We start from the raw sequence: 19,773 nt of genomic DNA on the forward strand, positions 1-19,773 counted from the left end.
TTACGTATTAAGCAAACTAACATGTGTGAACACCCTGTCTTTAATAACCAGTAGCGTCCTCCTTTTCTTTCTACCGTCTTCCAGCTCCTCTCTCCTTGCCACCCTGCAGTTCTTCCTCTCCCCTCCGCCGTTCTATTTCCATAGGCCTCAGGCACCGCTGTCTTCTCTCAAGCATCCTCCTCTCTCTCACCCATCCTTTAGGCTCAGAAGCCCCCACCATCCAGGTGGCCAATATAGGTAGCGGTGACCTAAGCGGAGAGGGGAGGAGGGGAGGCTAGGGGCTCAGGGATCCCAAAATGGCCATGGGGAGGGGGGCTCCTGAGCCCAATAATTTAGCCTTGAGCTGCAGTGGGTTCGGGAAGTTGGAGAGAAGGAGCTGGCTAGAAAGGAGACCAGCCTTCTGGGGTGGGGAGTATAGAGCCCCTTTCCCGTCCGCCTTCCTGCTGGGGAAGCAGCCTCCTTGACCTTGAGCAGGAGGCGGGGGCGCCGAGCGCCTGGGGGGCTGCGCAGAAAGGACCCGTCCCGGGGCGCAGGCCCGCCCTCCGCCTCCTCCGGGCATCCTCCGCCTCGGTCCCCGCCCTCCCGCGCCGCTTGGTCTCCTCCCCTCACTGCAGCGCTCGCCGCGCGCGCCCATCGATCAGGCCCCCTCCCTCTGCCGCCTCGGCGCAGACTGCTAAGCTCAGCAAGTCTTGCGGTAAAGGCACTTCGGAGCCGAGTTGGGGCAGCGGTGGAGCGGGGACTTCGCGCCCCAGGGGAAAGGGCGCCCCTGCGAAACCGTCGCCAGCCCCGCGTCCTTGCCGTCCGACGCCCCCTCACATTGGCGACCCCGGATCTCTCCCGCCTCCTTCGGGTCGCTCTCCGGTAAGTCCATACCCCCGCGGAGGGGGCACGGACCTCCCTCTCCAAAGTTTCTCCTTTCCTGCTACTGAGTCGAGGGGCCACGGGGTGGTCTGGGTCCCGAGAGGTGAGTAGGGTTGGGGAAGTTTGAGGCCAAGGGGGCCGGGAGTCCGCCCCGTCCTTTGGGGGAGTTTGGAAGCGTCCGGATGGAAGGTTCGTCTCGTGGAGTCGGACCCGAGGGGCGAGGAGCCGGCTCCTCTGAGGGACTGGGGCTGGGCTGGGGGCAGATTTCCTCCCGCGGTCTCCCCGCGAGTTGCTGCAGAGAGGGGCGGGCCACGCGTCCCCTGCACCGGCCGGCTCTGCGCCCCCGTCCCTCTCTCCTTTCCCTGGGACGAACCCACTCGCGTCTAGCCCAGCCCCCGCCAGCCCTAGCGGTCTCCAAGGAAGGTTCTTTTGCCCCAGTCTCAAGCTTCGGGGACCCCTGGCACCGCCGTCGTGGGAAGTGGGGCGGGGGGTGGGGTCTGGGCGCTGGGAGCCGGAGACCCTGGGTCAGGGAGAGGTTGGGGAGACAGACTGCAGAGGCCATCTGGAAGCAACGGGCACGAGGAGCTGGGGCAGGGGCCCAAGAAGGGGCTGGAGGCTCCCCTCCCCTCTCTCCAAATCTCATGACTCAGCACGACCTAGGACGCCCCGTCCCTGCTTCAGCTCTGTCCCCAGGGCTAGGCTCGCAGCCTGGCAGGTGCTGACAGCCCGACTCCCTTTTCTGGACTCTTCCATGCACCTTTCCCATTTGGGGTGCCCCCTTCCCCTGCCTATGCTCCTTCCCCCACCTCTGGGGCACCGGGCTTTTATTTTTCAACTAAAAAGTGGAACTTTATCGTTTCACATCCCACTAAGCCAGGCCCCCTCATCCTGTCTCCTCCCTTTTCATCCCCACATTCCACAGGTGCCTCCAGGACACCCCCAGCCCATGGCTCGTGGGGTGTCTCCTGGCAGGGCAGTGTCCTCCCCTACCCCTGGCTGAGGTGGTGGAGTAGGTGCTCTCCCCGCAGCAGGAGAAGGGAGTGCAAGGACAGAAGAGGTGCTGGCCCAGGAGGGGCCACTGCAGTGGGGAGGGAAGGGCAGAGGCCCCGTGGGCAGGTAGTACAGGTTGGGTTAGCTTATGAGGAGGAGGAAGTCCTTAGGATCTGGGAGCGCCCAGGAAGCCAGAAAGGTGAACTGGGGTCTGACCTGGAAAGCAAAAGGGTGCCCTTCTCCCTCCCCTACTGCTGCCGCCCTGAGGGGCCTCTCCCAGGTGGAATAGATTGTCCTCCATCCAATCTATCTGGATCCCCATAACCTGGCACTTCATTAGAGGGGGTGACAGAAGCAGGGAAGCCCTTAATCCTTTCAACCATCTCTCCCTACTTAAGACTAAGTCCAGCTTTGGGGCTGCTAGAAACATCTCTGTGACCAGCAGAGGTGCTGAAAAAAGCCATGCCCAGTGCCCCTAAGGCGGGCCCGAGTGGCAGGTGGAAGGGGGCAGGGTGGCTCTGATGCAGTGGGACGTGCCTGGCATCCTGGTCCTGTGGAATGAGAGTGGTGGCCTGGCAGGCACTGCAAGCTGCAGCGTGTGTCAGGGCCCTGGGGGTGAGTCAGCGTCAGGGGTCCACGCCAGCACACTGCAGCCTAGGGAGTCCAACTCCAACCCATCTCCTCCCATGCCCCTGGAAAATGGCCAGTGCCCACCGAACCCCGACTGAACCACCTTTCCCTCAGGGTGGCTGCCTCTGCTCTGCTTGGCTGCCAGGCAGATCCCTGGCTTCACCCTCTAGGACTCCCCCCAGCGGCTTGGCTTTTTCTGGAGATCTTTTGGGCTTAATCCTTACCTTCTCCCCTCCTTGTCTTGCCAAAGGAGGAGGAGAGGGAGGCAGAGGAAAGTTTCTAGGTTATAGCCTCACATAGACCTGGCCCACCATTCCCTGGCGGAAGAGAGACCAGACCACTCTGCTGGGAGTCTGCTTTGTTCTGCAGTCCAGGAGCTTGTGTCCAGGGAACTTGGGTTTTCTTTTGGGGGAAGGGGGTGATTATGCAAGAACATTTCTTTTTCAGCTTTGGGGTCTGACATCCACAGAACAGGACCAGGGGAAGCAAAAAGTGTTGGTGTTCGTAAACATTGACTTTTCACCTAGAGAAGCTTGCAACTGGCTTAAATTTAGGACTGAAGCTGGTTTCACCTGGGCAAAGCATGTACCTTGCTGAAGACCTCGCAGGGCCGGGGAGACCCTTTCTGGAGCTGGGTCTGGGCTCACCTGCCCTCACATTGCAGCTGGAGCTCGTTTTATTCCTTCTACCCTTAGGCAGCTTCCAGGCAGGTGTGACAGGGCTGTCTATGATACTGCAGAGACCTGGGGGTGGGCTTTGGAGGTGGCTGGAGAAGCCTCTTCCCTGCCCTTCTCAAGCCCTGGGGACCAGGCTACCCCAGTGTTCCCCAGCCCCTAGGCAAGCCTGACCTCTAGTCATTCTTTCTGCCTCCATCTGAACATTGTCCTATCTCAATGGGGTCTCCTTTTTCTTCCCCGCCAGGCCTGTGCCGCCCTCTCAGGGGAGAATAGATAGAGGGGCAGTGAGTGCACTGGAAGCAGGGGGACAGAAGGCAGTGAGGACAGAGTGGGAGGAGGTTGGGCTTCATTTGCCTGGAAGAGTGATCATCATTCCCTTCCCTGGACAGAAGCATCCTCGTGGATGACTTAAGGCTGCAGATGAGTAGAAACACTACTTCACTTGGCTTTGGGATTTGCTCTGTGGACTTCCCCAATCTAGGCAGGTCCTAGCTGAAGCCAGAGTATCCCCACCACTGAAAGTCCAGGGTGGTGGGGATACTCTTTAAGAACTGGAACAGCAAGTCAGAGGGAGTAATGGGGGACAGGGTCACTCAGTGCAGTGGTTAAATATGAAGCACCAAAGAATAGAGGCTAGGAGATAGACAGGCCTGGGTTCAAATCCCAGGGCTGCTAAGTACAAAGTCTGATATTTGCAACAAGTATTTTATTAGTGAGTACCTACCGTGTGCCACTGTTGTAGTCTCTCTGGGTGGGGAGGTGAGCACAGCCGCAGGCCCTACACATGTTACTGAGCCACACAGCATCCCTTCTGCATTCATTCCACTATTGCATTTTGAGAATCTATGCTAGGCAATGGAGATTCAGGTGGGAACAAAACAGACCTGTTTCCTGCCCTCGTGGCATTTACAATCTAGTGAATACCACACAATTAGATAATTACATAAAGAATTCATCATGACTGTGCCAAGAGTTATGAAGGTATGTAGGATGCTTCGAGAGCATGTAACAGGATGATCTGATAATGTCTGCACAGTTTTCTCTAAAGAACAGAGGTAATAATGCTTAACTCTCAGGGTAGTATTGTAGAACTGATAACTATTCATGTTATTTTAGAAGTAGCCCCTGGCCCACCAGACAGATGCAGTTCTAAATTCCCTACGTGAATAATCCATCCATAGGCAACAAGTTGATTCTTCATCTTCCACTCAGTCAGAGAAGCCAGGCCAGAGAAGCTGGGATTCAGTTATGGCTTCTCCTGGGCTCCAGAAGCCTGTGATAAATAATATAGTTTCATTGGAGAAACATCAAGTCAGAGATTTTTTTCTAAGTGGCAGTATAGTGACTACAGCCAGATTGCCAGGGTTCATCCTGGTTCTGCCACTTGCTGTGATTTTGGGCGAGTCAATCACACTCTGTTTTTTAGTCTTGCCATCTGTAGAATGGAGCTAAAATTTGTAACTGTGATGTAGATTGTTCTTGGTGAGGACGAAATGGGTTAATTCCTGTAAAGCGTGTAGAACAGTGCCTGGCGCGGGAGGAGAAAGTGCTTTCCATCCTTGGGTGGCCTGCGTGCTCCTTTTCCTGCCCACACACAGAACACTGTCTTGGGTTCTCCAGCTGGAGGGAGCACTGTCCACCTTTGATATTCTTAAAACTCAAGGGAAGGAGTTGCCCTCACCGTCTTGGTGGTCAGTCCCGCGTTTCATCCCCCTCACTCGAAGACAGTTCTTTATGCCTAGTGAGTCTTTTCTTGCCAAAGCTTGATTTCTGGGAAGGATTTGTCCCAGCAATCCTTCATTTTCATCTCTGGAACTGACAGTTCAAGGAAGTAGCCAGAGTGATGGGTAAATTTGGATCCAGGCCCAGAGGGATCTGACAGTCACTGTGAGCCTGGAGGGCAGGGGAACACCTAGCTGCCAGCCCCCTCCCCTAGAGAGGCTGGGTCTAAAATTAAACATCCAGAAGGACTCCCCAGGCCAGGTGCAGTGGCTCACACCTGTAATCCCAGCGCTTTGGGAGGCTGAGGTAGAAGGATCGCTTGAGCCCGGGAATTCCAGAGCAGGCTGGGCAACATATAGAGACCCTGTCTCTACAAAAAATTTAAAAATTAGCTGGACATGGTGGCACACCAGGTTAAGCAGGAGGATCGCCTGAGCCCAGGAGGTTGAGACTGCAGTGAGCTATGGTCATGCCACTTCACTTCAGCCTGGAAGACAGTGAGATCCGGTCTCAAAAAAAAAAAAAAAAAAAAAGGACTCCCAAATCCAAGAGAAGCAGTAGATATTGTAGAAGCTTCCTCCCTGGATCATTTTCTGATGAGGATAAAGTTCCTGCTGGCTGAGTGCCAGGGAGGAGGTTAGATTCTGAAAGCCCCTCACACTTAGGGAAGTAGGATGTGAGTAGCTGGGTCCATTAAAATGGCCAAGCAGCCTCCAAATCTGAAAGAAAGGGGGGTTACCTGCTGCTGTAAAGTCAGGAGAGGCCCTTCCTTGGTCACTTTAGCCGGGGACCTCAGGATTTCAGCTTTTGCTGTCAGTAACACTAAGCATCAGGCATAAGAAAGGGCAAAGTCAGTGTGGGTCCAGCACAACAGGGAACCTCAGGGCTCCTCCCTGCCCCATTCCCTGCGCCTCCCTCTCCCCTGCTCCAGGATAGAGCGGCTCACAAGGGCGGTCAAGCTCTCATCACTGCAGTCCTCGGCTATGCCATCGCTGTCCCCACTTTACAATGACCGGGCAAAGGCCCAGAGAAGTTGTGTGGTTGTTCAAAGTCCCCAGATCATAGGCGCTTTGCAGGGCCTTCCAGGCCACAGCAGCTGAGTGGTCAGAACCCTTCCTCCTCTCCTCGCCGCTTCTCAACAGCTCTACCTATGGCAAATGGAGCCCGAGAATACAGGTGTGGGTCCTTGGGATGAGGCCACTAACGCGTTGAGTAGAAGCAGGAGGCTGGGTGATTTAAATCAGGCAGCAGCCTTTACAAAAATTAGGCAGTGATTCCTTGGAGGAATTGAATCAGCTCTCCCTCCCTGATGTTGGGTTTCCTTGGGCTCTCCATAAGGGCTCTGGCACCTCCTTCAGGAACACCTGCTCTGAAGCAAGGAGGGAGGCCCCAGGGTGGGTAGTCTTGAGTGCATGATGGGACACCCCGCTGAATCCGGAGCTGCTCCAGCCTCAGCAGCCCTATCTGTGATGGCATGCTGATGTCATCAGCACCAAAAGCCCTTGCAGGTTTCAACTCAGCAATTAAACGGCTCCTCTGAAGCTCAGCAGCCGTGTGTGTGTGCATATGTGTGTGTGCATATGTGTGTATTCAGGGTCCTAGGGGTGGGCTGGGGAGGAGGGCCCCTTGCAAAGGCAGGGAGAATGGGAGTTAGTGGGTGTGTGACTGCTTCTCTCCTTCGGAGACTCCAGACCTGAGAAGTCAGATCCCTATGGGACTCACAGCCCAAAAGTCAACCCTTGCGTGCAGGTGTAGCCAGTCTAAACTCAGCCTGAGCCAGAGCACCCCATTCCTTCCTTCCTTCCTACTTTCCTCCCCCCTTTTCCTCCACGTTCCACTCCAATGCACTAAGCACCTACTCTGTAAAAGGCACCTGGGATGTAAAGGAGAACTCAAAATAACCATGTCTCCTCTAACAGCCTGGGCACTCCCCAAGGCCAGGGCATGTTGTTTCTCCTCCTCTCCTGGGTCCCCCTAGCCCCCAAAGTGGAGTTCTGAAGCTGGGAGCATTGGTGGTGGCTGGTGCAGAGTGACAGGGCTCCCAGATGCTCTCCAACCCCAGGATAGTCGCCTGTCAACACAAGGCTTTCCTCAGTCACAAAGCTTGCTTCACTTCCTCCCATCCCCTGCAGAGAAACTAGAAGCCCAAGGGCCTCATCACTGGACAGTCTGGGACCAGGGGAGGACAGCAGCTGGGTGGGGAGTCAGGAAAGCTCCCCCGAGGCATTTGTCAGGTGCCTCTCAGTAAGGCAGGGAGTCCTCAGACCATGGAGAACTCTGGCAGGACTTGCCATAATTGGGTTGATACAGTGGCTCTGGAATTTAGTAATTAGGGAATATTGCAATTAGAGACGGAACTTACCCATTACTATTCCATGCATCTTAATACAGGGTGTAAGTGGTTGTAACTGTGAGCTTGGCACTAGGCATACGGGAAAATAGAAGTGAATGGAGAAATGGGATGAAGGAAGGAGGGGATGGGAGGAGCTTAACCCTTTCCATACCCGAGTAGACTGAAGGAGCAGCCTGGGGGTGATGCAGGGTTAGGGCGAGCCCAGCAGCCCACCGCATTTGTAAGAGGTGACCGAGGCAAGAATCACAGGCTCACTCCTGACCTTCTGCTTCTTTAGCTCAGGTAGGATCAGATGCAGGGCTTGGCAGGGGTTAGGAGAGTGGTGATGGAGGCCAAGAGGGAGAGGCTGCAGGGGAGAAGGGCTCTTCTTCCAGTTTCCTGCTCAGCTGTGGAGAAACAGAGAAAAGAGTTGTAACCACCTGCAGTAGTGTGCATGTGAGAGACAGGAGAGGGTACCTTGTACCTTCATCTCTCCCTCCCCACTTGTTCCTTCCCCCGCCCTTCTTTTTGCTCCCTTCCTCACTCCTACTCTTAGCTCCATTTTCCTCTGAAGTCAAATGAGGCGTTTGTGTTATTGCAGGGCTGAGCTGGGTAGGGCCATGTGTATGGGCGGCGGAGGGAGGGGAGCAGTGGCCGGGGGTGGGAGGGTGGTAGCGTCAAAGAGGTGGTGCTCATTTTTTCCCTTCCAGACCAGAAATGCCTTCCCCAAGGTCAGCCAGTGCTCTGAGCTCCAAAGACCTTCCCAGAGAACCTCTGCTCCCTAAGGGCTGGATGGTTTGAGAGAAATCTCTTTTCCTCACCATTGATTCCAGTCTGAACTAATGATCCAGATGTGTTGTGCATGTCCTTCCTCTTCTACAAAGTGACTCGGGAAGCAGTTTTTATGCTATTTGTAGAAAGGAAGCATTTTCTGGAGCGGGGCCTCCTCTGCTTCCGCTATACCTTAACTCCCTAGATTAGAGGAGAGCTGTGAGGCCGCAAGGAAGGGGGCCTGGAGAGGGGCTTGGGCTGAGGGTGGTAGAGGTCTCTGAGGACCGTCCTTGTCTTCTGCCTCCTGTGTTTATTTGGAGAAAAGCCCATTTAACAAATGCACAGGTCTTTACCTCTATTCCTCTTGGGGCTGTCTGCCATGGATCTTTCATTGTACCAACTCAGATGGACCAAGTGACGGCCCGGTCATAGGGCCTGAGATGGGATGTTAGGAGACGGGGTGGAGGCCTGCAAGCAGGAGGAGAGGGGACCACCCAGGCAACCCTCTAGAAGTGCAGGAAGGATGAACAAGAACCTATTGGTTAAGTGCTCTCGGGTCTTGGAGGGAAGCAGACCTAGGACTGAAATCCATCCTCACCACTAGGAGCTAAGAAGAGTTACAGGTAAACCCCAGGAAACTCAAGGGTGGCTGTGGCTAGGATCAGTGTTAGCGGGAAGCATGGAGTTAATTGGCTGTGGGAGGGCTCCCTCTCCCAGTTTGACTCTCCCACGAGTAGGAAAAGGCATCACTTTAATAAGGCTGCCCTGGTTCCAAATCAATCCTGGCATTGCAGGAGGCGAAGGGGGAAGCACAGCTGAGAAATTGGATTAGCTCTTTGATGCTGGGAACTGTGCTGGTTGCTGCTGCTGCTGCTGCTGCTGCTGCTGCTGCTGCAGCTGCAGCTGCAGGAGGCAGGGAAGCATCAAGAACTGAGCCTGCCATTGGCAAGCCAGCCCCAGACATCTGAGGCTTCCCAGGGAGGCGTGCTCCACCCCCATTAGGTCTCCTACTGGTAGAGGGCGGCAGGGGTGCCCTGGGGCAGACAGTAATAGAAGCCCAGGTCCTCACCACTGCAAAGCTGGAGGTGTCTTCGTGCCTCCCCTGGAGTAGATCATGAGCCCCAAAGGCCTCAGGAGGTGAGGCAATGGGGAAGGGGCAGAGGAGAGGCCCCCACAGCATGTTCTGTAGGGCATAACTGAAGCAGCGTGTGTGTGGCTGGGAGTCAGATGGCCTAGGTTCAAACCAAGACTGCCACTTCTGCCTGTGTGTCCCTGGGCAAGTTACTTAAACTTTCTGAACTTCGGGGTCCTCATCTGAAAATGCAGACAGTAACACACAGGGAACAGGCCCTTGTGAAGTTTACCTTATAGCAGTAATCAAGATGGGGGCCACAGGTCCCTGGGAGTCCCTAAGAATTTTCAGGGGGGTCCATAAGGTCAAAGCAGTTTTCATGATGGCAATAAAGTTATTTTCCATTCCCATGCTTGACGTTGATGGTGCTAAAGCAGTGGTGGGTGAAGCTGCTGGCACCTTACCATGAATCAAGGTAATAGTATCACACTGCACCCGTCTTTGTGTTCTTCCACACTACACACCCGCTAAGCAAAGTAATTGGTAAATAATGAAATGCCAGTTTCAGTTAAGAATGTCTTCTTTTCGTGAAGCAGCAAAGATTATAATTATATTGAAGCTTGATTCTGGAGTGTACATCTTTTTAATATTCTCTGTGATGGAATGAGAAGTACACATAAAGCACTTCTGCTTCTTACAGAAATATTACACAATAATTTCTCAAGCAAGTGAACAGTGCCCATCACCTGTGCATCTGTTTGAGTTGCAGGCTGAACTAGCCATTTTTCCATGGGATACCATTTTATCTGAAAGAACAACCAACAAACTCCAGTTATTCAGACTTGGGTGTTGAGCAGGCATTTTTGCAAAAATGAACGAAGTGAGCTCGTCACTTCCAGAAAAACAACTGGCAGTATTTGTGGCCAATGATAAAATTTAAGCTTTCAAGCAAAAATTAGAATTTTGGAAAACTCACACATATTACTATGAAAAGGACTTTTGTGATAAGATCAGTGGGAATATTAATAGATGTGATTTGTTAATATTGTTTAATGAAATGCATCAATATTTGAAAGATCTTCACAATTCGGCAAGCCAATATCTTCCAAATGATAAATGAATGATGTCACAAAATCATGCACAGAGGCAAACAAGCATTCCAAGTGCAAGGTTTCAGATTCCCCACTGCAGCCAGTCTTTAAGAAGCTACCACTTGGGGAGTAGTGATGTCATATCAAAGAAAAATATCCACAGTGATCTGAAAAGGCTTTATTAAATATCCCTCCCCTTTCCAGTTACATATCTGAGTGAGGTTGGATTTTCTTTCATCTTTCAATCAAAGTAATGTATTGCAGACAGACCGAACACTGAAGTTGATATAAGACTCTAGCTACCTTCTAGTAAACCACACATTAAAGAGATTTGCAATGATGTGAAACAAGGCCTCCTTCTTACTAGATATTTTACTAGAGAAAACGTCTACTATATATTTTTTTGGTCTTGGAAAATATAGTTACTTCTTACTAAATATGTTGTATTAACAGGTAATGAGTTACTATTGTATTTTGAGCTAATTTAGAAATTTCTCAGTTTTAATTTTGAATATGGTAACTATGGACGGATCTAACTTACATAAGAAAACGCTCTTGGAGGGTCCTCAATAAACGGGTCTTAGAACCAAAAGGTTTGAGAACCGCTGTCCTAGGTGAAGCCCAGCCCAGAGCCGGGCACACAGTGAATGCTTGGTAGGGCCCTAGAGTGCCGGGCTTTGTGTCACAGGGCAGAACCTGGGGGCATTCTCTGTATCTCAGAAGTCCAGGGTCAGCCTGGCAGCCTTGCTGGGCAGGCTGCATGGAACAGAAAGGTCCAGAGCTGCACCGGGTGGAGGGAGCCCAGGGAGCACCTAGCCCCTGGCTTCCAGGTGGCCTCTGGGGATGAGGCTCCCTCCAGGGCTGCCTGGAGAGGGGAGCTTTTCTTGGACTTGGGAGAGAGGGGTGTCTAGGGAGAGTCCCCCTTGACTGCCCCAACCCCTACCTTCACCAGAGCAACCCTGCGTTTATCTGCCTTGCATATTGAGGTTCTTATACTGGAATTCTCTTAAGCTTCTGTTTAAAGGAAGGGGTTTGAGGCTTCCCAAAGATTTCAAAACTTTGTAGTCCAGCTCTTTATTTTAAAGACAAGGCCCAGAGAGGGAATGTGACTTCTCAAAGAATGCATGGCAAGCAATCAACTCAACGGTGATCAAGGCAAAACCAACATACGAGACCATGCTGGATGGAGCCTCTCAGCCGGTAGAGCCCAGTGCCTGTGCAGCAGGACCTCAGCAAATGTTCATACACTGGATAAAAAAGCTCCCTGTGTATTCTGTCATTTTTTCTTTATAACAAGCCTGAGCTTTATTGAAGTATAATTTATAGATCATAATATTCACCTGGTTTAAGTGTACAGTTCAGTGATTTTTAGTAAATTTACAACATTATACAGCTATCACTACAATCCAGTTTTAGAGTACATGATCTATTACCCCTATTTACAGAGAAAAATAGTCCCAGAAAGGTAAATAAATGTCCTCAAGGTGACACTGCTATTGGGTGGCAGAATAACATCCAGATTCAAGTTTGTCTGTCCCAGTGCCATACCCTGCTCATGCTGCACACTGCAGAGAAGGGAGTCAGGTGGTCCACTGTTTGGGGACCATGGACAAATGCCCTGCCGCAGGCTGGTGTCTGTGGGACTCTCTCTAGAGCTGGTTGTGCCAGTCCGATTTGGGCACTGGAGGCTGGGTGCAGTGGCTCGCACCTGTAATCCCAGCACTCTGAGAGGCCAATGCAGGAGGATCACTTGAGCCCAGGAGTTCAAGACCAGTCTGGGCGACATAGCGAGACCCCATCTCTACAAATAATAAAAAAAATTAGCTGGACGTGGTGGCATGCTTGCATTCCCAGCTACATGGGAGGCTGAGGTAAGAGGATCTCTTGAGCCCAGGAAGTTGAGGCTGCAGTGAGCCAAGATCATACCACTGCACTGCACTCCAGCCTGGGCAACAGAGCAAGACCCTGTGTCTCAAAAAAAAAAAAAAAAAAAAGACAGTTTGGTTACTGGTTCTATCCACACAGCTCTGGATGCAGAGGAAACCTGGATCCCAGCCCCCTCAGAACTGAAATCCTCCACAAATGGGGGACCTGAAGTGCTTCCCTTGGCCTGTCTTTCGTAGGGGACCTAAAGCTCCTCATTGAGCAGGCCCTCTAAGAGTTGCCTGCTGGAAAGTACAATCTCTAGGAAGTAAAATCAGTCCTTAACCCTGGTGACCCCTAAGAGTGAGGAAGTTCTTTCTTGTGTCTAGCCACATTCTTCTTGCTGTACTGAGTGCCTATTTCCTATTCCTATCCACCCTTCCTGTTCTGCCTGGTGAGTCTGGGGGTCAGTGTACATAGTTCAGAGGCCACAGAGAAAAGCTGAGAGCTGGATGGAGAGTCTGGACTGTCTGCCTAGACAACTGCCTGCTGTAGTTACCATTTAGCACCCCAACCTCCAAGGATGACTGCTCTTTTCACAGGAAGGCCAGGCAGTCTTCATGTCCCTTCTGTGGCTTTTGTGGCTCTGGCACTGAGAGAATGTGGTCAGTTCTTCCTGGGAGGATGAGTGAAGTGGAGGGCGGGGAGGCTCTGCAGGATGGTGGAGGAGCCGCCTTCAGACGAGGTCAGATGTCTACCCAGGCATACCTGGCATAACGGGGAGCACACGTCTCTCTGCTCTTCGGCGGGCACAGGGCTGGGTAATTGATTGCCCTGGCACGTGGCTCCTTCTCCAGCTTGGCCAACCTTGACTGTACTGCTGTCCAGGTACCTCTCTGTAGGGGCTGCTTCTAGCATCCATTTTAGACCAGGCATGGGGAAAGACCTAGACATGGTAAAAGATGAAAGGGAGAGTATTCCCTGTGGTGAGAGGGGTCACTTGAGCAGAGTGAACTTTCCTTGTGGGGGTGGTGAGACCCTGGACGCTGCCCTGTGGAGGTCATCCAGCTAACGCAGGAACCGGATCCCTGATCCTTCACCCTCCCTGCATACCCTGCTGTGTTTTCTTTCCCTCTGGCTCCTCCTGTCCGTACCAAGGAGCTGTGTTGCAGACAGACCCTGGGCCTGGCAGCTATCAGCAAGGAAGAAATCAATAGTGAATGTGGAAGTGCTTGGAGGCAGACTGGAGCAGTCTTCCTAGGGTAGGGTTTTCTTTTTATAAATTTAACATTTTATTTTTTCCAGCTCTATTGAGGTGTAATTGACAAATAAAAATGGTATATATTCAAGATGCACAATGTAATGATCTGACATACATATACCTTATATGGTGATTATTACAATCAAATTAATCAGCACACTCATCAGCACACATAGTTGCTGTGTGTGTGTCTGTATGTGTCAGTGGTGAGGACACCTAAAGCAATCGAGACCCCTGGGACCCTGAGTCCTGGGATACAAGGCTCTGGCTCTTTTCTTCTCCCAAATAAACTGGACAGATTCCTCAAACAGCCCCTTCTGGGTCTTGGCCATTGCCCTACTTTCAGAGAGCATTTCCTTCTTGCGTGAGGTTCGCAGCAAGTCAGGACATTCGGCTCAGAGTAGGGAAGACTCACAACTTTATACAAGTTCATGCACCAATGCAAACAGGCCACACACATGGTTCTTGGCAGGTTGCCCATGGGCAGAGGTGCCTCCCTCTCACATTCCTTGGAAAGTGAGGATGAAATTGAACCTGAGGCCTTATCTCCAGCTGGAAGGAGACTGCTCGGGTGACGCTGGCCCCCTCTCCTGGTCCACACTTACCGGCTGGGCTCAGGACTGCTCCATGTGGGATTCTGGGCTGGGTTCTGGCTTGGTGCCTTGTAGTTATGTGGTTTTCTTGCAGACTTTGGACCTGTGGCTTCCCCAACCATTGCTGCCTTTCCAGACCCTGGGGCAGCTGCCATCTCCCGTTAGGAGCTAATGCTCTCAGTGAAGCTTACTCAGCTGCGGCCGTTAGTGGAACACTTTCTGGAGGCAGCATTGATAGGGGCTGTTGTCCTCAGAAATGGGGGCTTGGTAGGAAGGTGAATGAGACCATGTATCTGGGACCAAAGCTTGGGACTTAGGTCACTGTCGTAATGACAGAGGTGGTGGGGGAGAGGTGATGGGGAGGAAAGGTATGGATGAAGGCAGATAGACTCATTAAATCCTTGCACCAATGCGAAGAGCTCACCTGATCCCCCTGCTTCAAATACATTCCATAGTGCTAATATGCCTTTTTTTGTCCAAAGTTCTGTAGAGAAGGAAAATTTATGATATTACCTCTACTCACTCCTCAGTGTTGGGGCCAAGACTAGAAGCTGGGACCCCTGGCCTTGCAGCTTTTCATCTGTGTGACACTGGTCAGGCTCCCATGTGCCTCAGGCCACACTTCCCTAGGCTCCCACTCAGTCATTCATTCATTTATCCAAGGAACACATTCGTGGAGCAAGCTCTCTGTGCAACTGTGATGAAGACGGAACAGACAGTTCCTGCCCTCGTGCCTCTTACAGGCAGAGGGAAGCAAGACATTAAACAAAATAATCACAAGATTGTTTATTTAATTACAATTATGATCATTGGCATGAAGTAAAAAGTGCTTAATACTTTGAGCGTTTATAATGCGGGCTTAGCAGGGTGGGGAACATGATGGGTGCATGGCCACCATGATGTCTGGGCTCTGCGGGCAGCCATCATAGGCATCCTGGGTCTTTTCATGGGGTGTCAGATCCACTCTCTGGCACTGCCAGGGGTGTGTGCACCTGGTACATATGTTACACCACCCCTGGAAGGGTCAGTAGGAAGAGTTCTGAGCTGGGAGGCATGATTTGGGTTATAAAGGGGACTGGAATTTCTGGCTGTGCCTCTAGTCCCCCAGGTGACCGTGAACTTGTCACTTTCTCTCTTTTCTGTGTTCCATCCTTTGTAAAATGAGGAGATTTGACTGGAAAAATCCCTGAAATCCCTTCCCAGAGTCTCAGAAAAACATTAGACGTTTCCAAAGGCAAACTATAGTTTTTCCACTGGAGACTGAGAAAGGAATTTAGAAACAGGGCTGAAAAGGCCACTAACTCCAGAGAGCAGGAGGGAGGAGAAGAACAAGCCCAGAGTCAGGGGACCGTGGTATCACAAATGGAGGAGTGCACATGGCAGATGCATCCCCAGGATGTCTGGACTCAGGGATGGAGACGTGGCAGGAGAAGGTTGCTGTCATTGCACTGAAGGTGCAGCTAGAACAATGGTTGGGAACTGCAACGAGAAGAGTTTAGATTAGATATTAGGCAGCACTTTCTTGCTTATAGCACTGAGACAACTGGCAGGTGATTAAAGAGGTGTAAGGGAGAGTGTCATATAAATGTTTCAGAAAGGCAGAGAAAGAGCCTTTCAGTGGGAGATGTTTTGCATGGAGGCAGGGGCAATAGATGACCTTACAAGGTCTCTTCCTCAGACAAGTCCATGAATCTCTTCTCCTCACGTTGCTACTGATGTCAGTGCTGTCTGGATGTCTGTGAGAGGAAGATGTCAGGTCCCCTTGGAAATGAATTTTTGACCATAAACTATCCCCAATTCACATCTCTCGATGACACTTGTGGCTAACTGTGCAGTTGTCACACTCAATCAAATCGAGTTCAATTACACCTTTGCTCTCTTGTCCTGCTGTAATATAAATATGGCTCTGAGAAGTGTATTAGTTGCTGACACTGTGGGAGCTGGGGAGGCTGGGTTTGGAGGGTAAGGGAGGCCAGGGAGTTTCATGTTTCAGACCTAGAAACAAGGGCTGGAGATGGGTTCCTTGAGGTTGTGGGATTGGGCTGCCGTGAAGCCTTTTCTTCAGGAGGCTCTGAGGCAGTTATATCTCTAGATCAAGGTGATGAGTCAGATGCCCTCCCAAGGGTTCTTTGTGTCCTTAGACTTTTTGTTGTTACCAGGCGTCACAGGTCTCCCTGTGTGTGTGAGCAGGGGTGTATTGCATTAATGCTTGTGTCTGTCTGCAGATTACAAAAGGTCCAATGACAACTTGCTTTCCACTTCTACTGAGGAAGGTGCTCTACACCTTCAAAAAATGGTTCATAAGGTCACAAAGGCATGGGATTAACCTATAACATGAAGGATTTTAGGTAGATATGAGGAGGAATTTTCAAACACTAAATATGGTTAGATATTGTAACAAAAGACCAAGCAGGGGGCGCGACCTCCCTCAGAGAAGAGTGGTCTGGAATAGGATAGATATTGAGAAAAGATAAATTGACTATCATGATTCCTTCCAGCCAAGGGTTTATATGAGTGTGGGTATAGACATGTTGGAGAGAAGAATGCATGCACAGTTGTCAACCAGTCAACTTATATAAATATATTAAAGTGTCAGCGGGGAGAGAAGGAGGAGGAGGAAGGAGAGGAGGAAGGGAGAGGAGGGGGTAGAGGGAGGAATAAGAAGGGGAAGAAGAGGAAAAAGAGGAACAAAGAGAAGAAGGAAGAGGAGAAGGAGGAGGGAAAGGACAAGGAGGTGGTGGTGAATAATGCTGGACATAATAGGGCTTAGCAGGGCGGAACCCCTTCCTTTATCAGTGCCGTAATGTTATTGCTGTAGTTAGGGATGGTGTGTGGCTTTGTGTGTGTGTGTGTAAATTCAGCCTCAGGAGACTTAAGTTATGATAGTCAAGCCTGCAATAGGGCAGGCAGGTGCCCCTCACCACGTGGGCAGGCTGCCCACTTAAATTCAGGATTCTGTGCATCGCCTACTAAAACAGCCTCTTTGTATGTGGTCTGTTTACACATGCTGAACATTTGCCCTGCCAGCAAGCCACAGTCATCCACCCTCAATATTGAAGGGAGAAAGAAGAGTCCAAGCCTTGTGAAGAATGCAGCTTCTAGATTCTTTCAGCAGGAATGCCAGTCTGGGGCTCAGGATAGACTCAGTTCCTTTTTTCTAACACAAATCTGATACCATTACACATGTATCCCAGGGGCATCTAAGGATTTAAGCTAGAAAATGCATAAAACTCTGATATGGCTTGGATGTTCACCCCTCCAAATCACTTGTTGAAATGTGATCCCCAGTGTTGGAAGTGGGGCCGGGTGGGAGGTGTTTGGGTAATGGGGTCAGATCCCTCATGAATGGCTTGGTGTCCTCCTCGTGGTAATGAGTGAGTTCTTGCTCTGAGTTCATGAGAGATCTGGATGTTTAATAGTGTGTGGCACCACCCCCCACCTTGCTCTGGCTCTTGCCATGTGATGTTCCCGCTTGCCTTTCCACCTTCTACCATGATTGTAGGCTTTCTGAAGTCCTTCCAGAAGCAGATGCTGGTGCAGTGCTTCCTATACAGCCTGAAGCACCATGAGCCAATTAAACATCTTTTAAAAATATAACTTACCAGCCTCAGGTATTTCTTTGTAGCAATGCAAAAATGGACTAACACAATCTCACCAACAAGAGGAGGAATGGACAGTGCATCTTTTTTTTGATACTGTCCCAAACTTGACTCCAGGGACCCACAGGAGGGTCACAGTCATGATCCTGGACTTTGGAGGTATGACCTTGAAAGATCTTTATTCCAAACCTCCAGCCTCTTGGCAGGACCTATCTAAATCGCCCCAAATCCTGTTACACATGCTCCAAATTTTTCTTGCCCTTCCAGTGGCTTCCTTCTTAGAAAGTTTCCCCTTTGGCTGTTTCAGTCATCAGTATAAGTCATGCTGTTTTCTCATACTCAGCTTCTCTGAAAGGACTTGTATCTCAGTACTGTAGGGTCAGGTGGTCATGCCCAGATGCAGGCGATGAGTAGAAATGAGAGGTTTGAACTGTGCACTGTACCCTTCCCCATGGTCTTGAAGGGTATCTGTCTTGAAATACGGTCTGCCTATTTATCTCTTTGGAATTAGTCTCTGCCACCTTCACTTAAATGGCCTCTTGGATTGTGTCATCAATTTGCCCCTGAATCCTCCGTAGCACCCTTGCAATTCTGGAAACCCCAACAGTACTTAGAAATGCAAGCCATGGCTTCTCCAGATGGGGAGGTTCAGCACCATGGACAGAGCTCAGTGCTGCCCTCTGCTCACAGACAGTAGGGTCAAAAGCTGTGTGCTCGGGTGATGGATGCATCAATATCTCAGTAATCACCACTGAAGAACTTATTCATGTAACCAAACACCATCTGTTCCCCCAAAACCTATTGAAATTTTTAAAAAATTTTAAGCTGAGTCCTATTAACTTCCTCCCCCTCCTTCTCCTGCCTTATTAACCTCCTCTTTCTTTTCCAATAATATTTTTAAAACTTTTTTTTGTAGAGATAAAGTCTCACTATGTTGCCCAGGCTGGTCTTGAACTTCTGGGCTCAAGCCATCTTCCCACCTCGGTCTCCCAAAGTGCTGAGATTACAAGTGTGAGCCACTGCCCCCAGCCCTAACTTTCCAATTTTGGAGGTAGAAGCTGGCTGAGGAGAAAACTAGTGTTGTATAACATTGTTTCTGCCCTTTACTGACTGTAACATCTTAGCCAAGCCACCTCCTCTTTACGGGCCCCACTTTTTCATCTGTAAAATGAGGAGGATGAGCTCCAAGCTCAATCACACTCTGAGCCTGAGTGTCCATGATTGCCTTTTCAGAAAGTCTTTAAAAGTAATCTTAACATGCAAGGCCTGAGTTAGAGTGGGGCCAGTTTAACCTGTAGGTGATAGAAAGCCATGACCTCAGGTCCTGCAATCTGGCAATGTTCTCCCAAAGTCAGCGCCTTGCATCTTTCTCCAGCTTGTTGAAATGTTTAGAGCAGGGGACTCTTCCCTGTAATATTTATTATCCCAGATACCTCATTGCCTGCCCCACCCATAGGCAAAATGCAGCCTTTCTTGGTGGGCTAGGTAGGTTTTTGTGGCAGGTAGTGGGCATGTGAGCTTAGCTGGGGATAGAGCCTCCAAATGAGGCTGGAGTTGAATATGCACGCCTGGAGGGGAGCAAGCTACATAGGGGTTAGAGGGGAGAGCCAAGGCTTCTCCGTGTCAGGTCAGAGCAGGGTACCAGATCTGGGCTCTCCCTCCCTCCCTCTGTCGCAGTGACACCACTTCAGTAGGAGAGCTGGGCTGCAGTGGGAACAGCCTGCAGTGGGAGGAGGAAGCATGGCTGGATAGAGTGGTGTGGAGCCAGATGTGAGTGGAGTGCTGGGCAGAGACTGGCAGCTCTCCAGAGCTATGAGGGCTGGGGTTGCTTGATGGTGGGAGAGAGAATAGAGTGCCAGACGGTAGCTGTGTCCTTGTATGCCTGTAGCAGGGCTGCACCACATTTCTGGCCTCTTGATTCATCTGAATAGGGTCATCCTCTGCTTCCAGGCTCCAGGAAACCTGCAGGGAGGAGGGAACTCTCCTCTATTCTCCAGCTCCTTTTCTTCCCACCCTCTCCCACCTCTCTCTCTCTCTCTCTCTCTCTCTCTCTCTCTCTCTCTCTCTCTCTCCCCCCCCCCTCCCTCTCCCTCTCCCTCCCTCTCCCCCTCGCTCTCTCCCCCTCTCCCTCCCTCCCTTTTTGAGACAGGGTCTTTCTCTATTGCTCAGGCTGGAGTACAGTGGCATGATTTCAGCTCACTGCAACCTCGACTTCCTGGGCTCAAGTGATCCTCCTGCCTCAGCCTCCCAAGTAGCTGGAACTGCAGGTGCACACCACTGCACGTGGCTAGTTTTTTAAGTGTTTTATAGA

General features: G+C 51.0%; 1 protein-coding gene across 4 annotated transcripts in view; it reads left to right on the top strand.

Moving 5' to 3' along the window:
• The first annotated feature begins 593 nt into the window (after positions 1–593).
• SYT2 (synaptotagmin 2) overlaps positions 594–19,773 on the top strand; it is a 119,882-nt gene continuing 100,702 nt past the window's right edge. For 2 of the 4 annotated variants that reach the window (XM_055368344.2, XM_004028171.5), the window contains exon 1: positions 612–861. The gene's annotated coding sequence lies outside the window, so the exon portion shown is untranslated. Of the gene's footprint in view, positions 862–19,773 lie in introns of all 4 variants that reach the window. The other 2 variants (XM_019028887.4, XM_055368360.2) reach the window with 2 other exon arrangements.

This window comes from Gorilla gorilla, chromosome 1 (assembly GCF_029281585.2).
Source record: "Gorilla gorilla gorilla isolate KB3781 chromosome 1, NHGRI_mGorGor1-v2.1_pri, whole genome shotgun sequence".
Classification (NCBI taxonomy): domain Eukaryota; kingdom Metazoa; phylum Chordata; class Mammalia; order Primates; family Hominidae; genus Gorilla; species Gorilla gorilla.